Consider the following 7724-nt stretch of genomic DNA (forward strand, 5'->3'; position numbering starts at 1 on the left):
TCATGAAAAGTGGATGCAAATGTAAGAATAAAAAGTTTAAATAATATTCTTCACTCTCAGCTTGAAACTAAAGAACTGAGAAATATCCTTTCATTTTTTTAAATGAAAAAAGAAAAGAACAAGGATATGAAGAGAGATTAATCTCGGTTGTGAAACAAGCATTTTTTGAATCTTATTGATCATATCTCATCGAACAAAATAAATACTAAATTCAAATTCTTAACTTGTTGTTTTAGCACAAAACTACATAATGCGCTATCTGTGGTCTGTCAACAGTGGATGTTCATGTTTTAAGAGCCTAAAATTACTACTGACCCACCGGAGATTGTTTGTTTGAATTTCGCGCAAAGCTACACGAGAGCTATCTGCATTAGCCGTCCCTAATTTAGCAGTGTAAGACTAGAGGGAAGGCACCCACCGCCAACTCTTGGACTACTCTTTTACCAACGAATAGTGGGATTGACCGACACGTTATAACGCCCCCACGGCTGAAAGGGCGAGCATGTTTGGTGTGACGGGGATTCGAACCCGCGACCCACAGATTGTGAGTCAAGCACCCTAACCACCTGGCCATGTCTGGCCTAACGTAGAAGGAGGGATACTAAAATTATTTGGAAGGACTTTATATTATTTTACAGTTGTTTTTATTTCCTCACTAGCTTTTCCATGTGGGCGGGTTTGAACTTCTGTTCACTGAACGATAGGATGAATTCACCGAAACAAGTTATTTGATTCGATATACTTGTGTACATTTTTTGTGCGTCTCTGAATTTACATTACCAAAAGAAATACTGTAGGGAAAATAAAGAACTGTGTAGCTTCGGGAAAAAACTCTCTCGGTTAAAATACCAGAACACATTCGGTCCCACACAGAAAGTACAAAGTCATGCAAGCTTTGTAATTACGTGGAAAGATCAGTAGAACATACCAGCGTTATCTGTTTGTTTCTGAAATTTCTCGCAAACCTACAGAAAGGGTTGCCTGCTTGTGCGCACTCTAAATTTTGAACGTACAGACTATACAGAAGGAAGATTTCGGGTTGTTATTATTTGGCCGAATAGTGGAATTTAATAATAATTCTTATAGCGTACCCAATGCCCCAAAATGCGAAGCAATTTTGCGACAACAAGTCGCAAACCATGAATCCTATAAATCATAGTCCGAGCACGCTAACTACTAGGCCACGCACTGGCCATCATTCTAGTTAGCAGTACTGCGAAATTAAATTATAATATTTGCTTTTCGGTTATCAAACCAGAGAAACAATTTTTATTTTGGTATTACTAATCACTGCTACTTGCAGTTGTACTTCTCATACACATGACGAATTTTATATACATTCAACATTTGTATTTTAATAACTCTGTCGTACGAGTCGTGAACGGCACAAAACTGTTAAGATTACACTGGACTGTGAATGACATGCTCAATATGTCCTCCTAGTTGTGATGTCAGGTGACGTTTCACTCACTGTACACGATATTTTGAAATGTCTTTAAAAGTTACATATACCCGTGGAATTATATGTACTGCATCCTTAAGCTTCCGTATGGTGTGTGGGTTACCTTCGAATAACCCAAGCGAAAATATATCAAAGTTATTTTGAATCAGGTGATATTAGAGACCAGAATAATCCTCATCCATTGACGTTACATCCGAAGGTTTCACGAAGAAAATACAGCATAATGTTTGCTAATGTGCTGCCACCTACCGCATTTGAATCTCCCAAGTTATTACAAATACAGAATGCATACAAAATCTCTCAATTTACACCGCAAAAAACAATCATGTAGGTTTTGTTTTCAGTTCGTGCACCTGCATGAAAACGAAGAGTGAAATAGAATGAAGAAAATTTACCCATAACTTCTATACAAGCTCTACAGGCCATTTGATTAAGGAAGCAAACAAGTTATGTTGCATAAGTAGCAGTCTTCGTGTAACACCATTAAGACCAAATGACTGATTTAATAAATAAGCGTATGAAACAAGGATAACTGTTTGCCTTCAGATGAACTAACTCTAAAACTTGCTATAGAATATTAAGAATGTTACAATCTTCGGATCTTTCGTGCTAGGTTTTCAGCAAATGAAAGGAATCCCATCTTTTACTTTTTAAAATTAGCTGTTGCATCTTCCTGGACTTATTTAAATAATTCTCTTTTGTGCCTCATGACGACTACTAATTTAAGTCTGTAAAATTCAGATTCTGCCCAAACTATATTGTTTTACATGCTTTCTTTTCCAATTCAATTAGATAAGTTTCGGCTTTAAAATAAATTTTTAATTGAATGGGACTGAAAATACGCATGTCTTCGATTGGAGAGCTCTTGGAATTGAGCCAAATATGTGTAATTTGCTTTAACTAATTACTGGGATAGAAAAGTAACACTCAACACATATATAATGATGACATCAAATGGTGTTTAAAAGAAGTAGGTGAGCTAACAACCAGAACATTTTGTTGGTCACACACTCAATACGAACATATAATCGTTATATGCTGGAAATTAAGAAATCAGTAAATTAAGCAGGTAACTACTTAACCACGCTTTCTTCACCAGAAAGTGTACAAAACTCTAACAGTTAAATATTATGAAAATAACGTGTAAATTATTAGAATAATGGAGGTAAAGTACAACGTATGCTGTTCATCATAATGTGTAAAACATATACAACCTTTTTAGAGATCTAACATTATAATAAACATCACATTGTTAACCTGCTATTATCCAGTGAAATCCAACTATTAGCTAAAGGTTTAAATGGACACTGTGCATTCTACATATAAAAAAATACAGATAGCCTTGTCGTTTAATGATGAAAAATATCGAATAACTTACTAAGCATAATAATGAAAAATAAACGGATAAAAAGATTCATATATTGTACATTTACATGACATTAACAACACGCAACAGCTGAAACACAAACAGTGTTTGAAGTATACAGTGCATGATACACGATATAATTTAACTATTTCCCAATCGTTAAAATACTGCATTATATACAGTAGACAAACCGGTATGACACACAGGTGTAAATGTATAAAATATGTATACATATAAACATTGAACCCACAAACATATATGTAGAAACAAACATTAAATTATTAAATACAGAAATTAAAGACTTTGCGATTGACGAATTGCTTTGAATTTAATGTAAGAAATCCTGCAGACTGAAGTCAACATTACGATTTTTGAATTCAGTCTTATGATACTTACAAAAAGAGAGTCACGATCCTTCAGACTTTCACGCTAAGTTTACAACTTTCCTTTTACCTTAGAAATCTCTAGCAGTAGCAGGGTCCAGGTAAGCAATTCTAAGATCGCATATGTGGTTGTCGAAAGGCCTATATCATGAAAGTAAACTTTCATGTGTTTTTTGTAACTTTCTAGCACAAAGTATTTTATAACAATAACGCCATCTTTTTGTCTAAATAAATATCAATACAAATAAAGTTAAGTTATGAAAAAGTTTTTTTTGACATAATACTATCATTATTTAAAGTGCAACATAGTCAGGATATACACACACTACGCCTCCCTTTACACTAACTAAACCTAATTCAAAGAGTATTACTCACAGTTGGATGAGAGCAGTATTGCCCTCTTGCGGCGGCCTTCTTCAAGGTTAAAACTTGTCTAACACGCTGTACTAGCCTGAAGAACAAACAAAAAACAGCATTATTTACGAGCAACAGCTATTAAGTTGTGTGTTTTTTATATGAGTATGATTTTAGATTTTATATTCAAATTGTTTCTTATTGAAATAACATTTGGGGAAATTAGGTTTGACCAACTGATGAAATAATCCATTATTATAAGTAGAAATGAAAGAATGGTACATTTAGATAGTTAAGCCAATTTGATGTCTGTCTGTTTCAGATTTGATTACATAACTTGCTTTAAAAAGAAGTTTAAGTTAATTTCCACAAATCCAATGTGTAAACAAGCAAACAATAATCGTAGATGACAATAAAAATAACAATAAACAAATTAATATATTTGCGCGGGTTGACCGTTTGGTAGAGTTCTAGATTTCGGAGTCGGTAAGTCGGCTTCGAATCCACATAATACCACAGAAGTATTCCCTGTGCTATAAGATGTGGGTGAGTTATTTGAGCGACAGGATGGTAGCATGGATCCCTTAGCATGGATGGTAGGATGCTGTTAACTGGCTGCCTTTTCTCTAGTCAGTAGATTAAAATTAGAGACAGTAGCAAATAGTCCTAATAGCTTTGCTATAAATACTGAAAAAATAAACTAAGATAGTACATCAGCAAAGAATAGGATTTAACATACTTTAATTTACAATGAAACTTTTACTTTTTTACGTGAGTATCTAAAGAATATATCCAAGAAGCGTTACTAGCCGAAACGAACCAGCTTGGTACAATAATCCTCTGAATGTGGAGGAAAATAACATAACAAATGTGAAAAGCAGAAAACATCTGCTTGTAAAACAGATTTTAGTCGATCATATTTCTATTTGTTTCCGTTCTACACGCTTCGTAAGAAATCTTAAAAAAATAAGTGTCGAACGTGAAAGCATGTTTGAATACATCGGTTCAGGTCCAATTAAACTCTATAGCTTTATTTTCGAAATTTGATTTTTGTTGGGGATTCTTTCCCACTCGTTTGAAGTCAAGCTGAACATATCCTACAAATATTCCAAAATACAACTGTAGTCTCATGTTTATCACATCATGCTATACCTCGTTGAAACAAACTGCCACACTTTACTTATTTTGATACACTACGTATTATAAAACACGCCTGTGGGTTATGTGGTTGTATTCGACTATTTTCTTAAGTTTTTCAGCAATACACAACTGATATTTTGTTTTTAGTGCTCGTTTTCAGTGAGTAATCCTACACTGAAAACTATTAAGTATTTTAAAGGCTGTGTTATATATTTGATGATATAATCAAAATAACTTTAAACATATTCAATTCAAATATATTTACAATATTTAAGAGCTCCTTTTAATACATAGGTGTAAAAAATGAAATACCATCTCCCTAGTGGCCAGAAACCGAACTTCCACCACCATATATACCCTTGCCGTAGCAAAAATAAAAAAAACACGTTGATTTCACTATGACGTAATTTCTAACTGAAACTGATAAAGTCAGTGTAGGAAAACCTCTCGTTTTTCATGTACGTCTATATTGTATATAAAGACATAAACTCATAAGAAATATTGGAATATTTTTTTTTCTCTATATAGAATTTTCTGGTAGTATATGAACAATTTATAACTAACTTTTTAGCCTCAATTTTTAAACAATTTCACAATTAAATTAATATTTAATAATTAGTTAACCCAATGCAAACTCATGACACATAACACCAGTCCCTGGTGAAATTATATTAAAACTAACATAATAGCCTATATTTGCTTCATAACTTCTGTGGTTTTATTGAATGTTACGACGGTAGGAGCAAGTACTTTGCAAAACACGAGAGGTAGACTGTTTCTAGTATGGCGTCCCCTGGTGGTTCCAAAATAAACGGAAATCAATTGTTTCCAGCTTTCAGTAATATTCGATCAATCTACCAGTTCAAAATGCAATCTGTTCACTTGTTTAGCATGTAGCAACGACTTTGTTAGCTGTCGACCACACATAATGAGACATTTCAAACTCAATGAAACCCAAGCGTTTTCGATATGTGGACCTGTCTTCTTTAGGGGTATAGAAAGAATGTTGAAATTATGTAAGGTGTAGACACAAATTGAAAAACACGAAGTAAACCTAACTGGCCGGATGTGGGCCAAAGTCACGTGTTTAGTTACGTAGACGTGGTTTACTCATTGAACTTACTTCTGATGACTTACTAATCTTGTCTTTACCTTTCAAATAATTATTTGTACGGCATGACTCATACGGTGTATTTCTTCTCGTCATTCAAAGCAAGAACTGAGTATGCACCGAAACTGCTTTGAGCAACCTGTGATAAAACAGTTAGGGTCCCGAGTAAACACCAGAAAGGCTCCGGGTGACTTGCGATGAAACACTTAGAGTCCTGAGCATGCATCGGAAACCGCTGCGAATAAATTGTGACGAAACAATTAGGGCCCCGAGTATGCACAGAAACTGCTCCGGGTATCTTGCAATGAAACGCTTAAGGTCCCGAGTTCGCATTAGAACCGCTTCGATTAATTTATGATGAAACACTTAGAGTCCTGAGTACCCACCGGAACTGCTCCGATTAATATATGATGAAACACTTAGGGTCCTGAGTGCGCATCGGAACTGCTCCGATTAATTTATGATGAAACACTTAGGGTCCTGAGTGCGCATCCGATTAATTTGCGGCGAATTATTTAAGAGTCATGCTGTCATGACAACAAAAGTGAGTCAATAAATGTTCTTCTCTATCCCTGAAATGTTTGTGCTGCTGTTACTTTAAACATTTGATTTCTCCGACAAACTTTGCAGCTATTTATACATGTCTTCTTTTATTTATGATCCACATCCATATAACTAAATAAACTTTAACCCACATCCGGTTTTTCAGATTTACTTCTGTTTTCCAACTTATGTCCACCAGCACTTGACATTTAATTTCATCATTTTCCTATTTTTCCTCAAGAAAACAGCTACCTGTCGAATGCTCTAGGTTTCATCGGATTTATTTGAATGAGGTTTACCAAACTGCTTTCATAGTTCTCGTTTTTTGTTGTTTGTTTTTTTGTCTTTATTATTAATGAAAAAATCTTTCAAACAATATTCTTAACCAAATAACATCAGTATATTTTATAGTTTAAGTCTGTCATAGTGACTGCAAATAAAAACAAAAACTGTCAACTCCAGCAGACTGGAAATCAAATTTTTTCGACAGTGGTATCAGAAACTACTTATATTAAATTTTGGACTAGTGTAACTGACAAGGCTTGAGTTATATATGCGTTTGTATGTATTTGTTTCCTCGAGCAAAAATTCGGTGGAACGAAACGTAAAAACAAGAATTTTATAAACTAAATTTAAACCAAACATCGCGGGGATATTAGTATGTAATATATCTATAACACTTGATACAACAAATATTTAAGATATATATATATATACAAAAGGAAAGGAAACATGTAATACCAAATCTGATTTTCTATCTCTTCATTCGAGCAATCTTAAGATCGATAATAAAATAATGTTCTGCTAGAATAATAAGAAGTTAATATATACTCAAAATCAATACATAGCCCTGGATATAAAATATTCTTCGTATTAATTCTTGTTTATTTAAAACTATACGGAAGTAAAAACAAGAAATTATTTACCAGGAATCAGAAAGAAGTTTATTAAATTGCTGATTTAAAACTTAACGATTTTTTAGCATATTATTACAACAATAAGTAAACTTACCCTAGCCTCCGTTAAAACCTGCGTATTCATTAAGTGTTTTTACCTAAAAACATCATTCACAAACTAACGTGGTCACATTCTGAAAATGTACGACATTTTTATATGTATTGATTCATAGCTGTGGTATATTTGCGGACTTAAAACGCTATAAACCGGGTTTCGATACCCGTGGTGGGCAGAGCACAGATAGCCCATTGTTTAGCTTTGTGCTTAACGTAAACAAACACATATTTTCCCTTAAAAACAATTTTTGAAAACCTGCTGAAAAGCAGATTTTCATTTTTTCAAAGCCTTTTGTTTGTTAAAGACACGAAGTAAAATTCTAATCAGAATGGCATAATTCTAACATATCTT

At 33.8% G+C, this 7724-nt stretch overlaps 1 long non-coding RNA gene across 3 annotated transcripts in view; it reads right to left on the reverse strand.

Moving 5' to 3' along the window:
- LOC111088687 overlaps positions 1–7724 on the reverse strand; it is a 214427-nt gene that overhangs the window by 93494 nt on the left and 113209 nt on the right. For 2 of the 3 annotated variants that reach the window (XR_002613137.1, XR_002613134.1), the window contains exon 2: positions 3587–3662. This is a non-coding gene — a long non-coding RNA (uncharacterized LOC111088687). Of the gene's footprint in view, positions 1–3224; positions 3430–3586; positions 3663–7724 lie in introns of those variants that run through there. The other variant, XR_002613135.1, reaches the window with a different exon arrangement.

Source organism: Limulus polyphemus, unplaced genomic scaffold, assembly GCF_000517525.1.
Source record: "Limulus polyphemus unplaced genomic scaffold, Limulus_polyphemus-2.1.2 Scaffold101, whole genome shotgun sequence".
Lineage (NCBI taxonomy): Eukaryota > Metazoa > Arthropoda > Merostomata > Xiphosura > Limulidae > Limulus > Limulus polyphemus.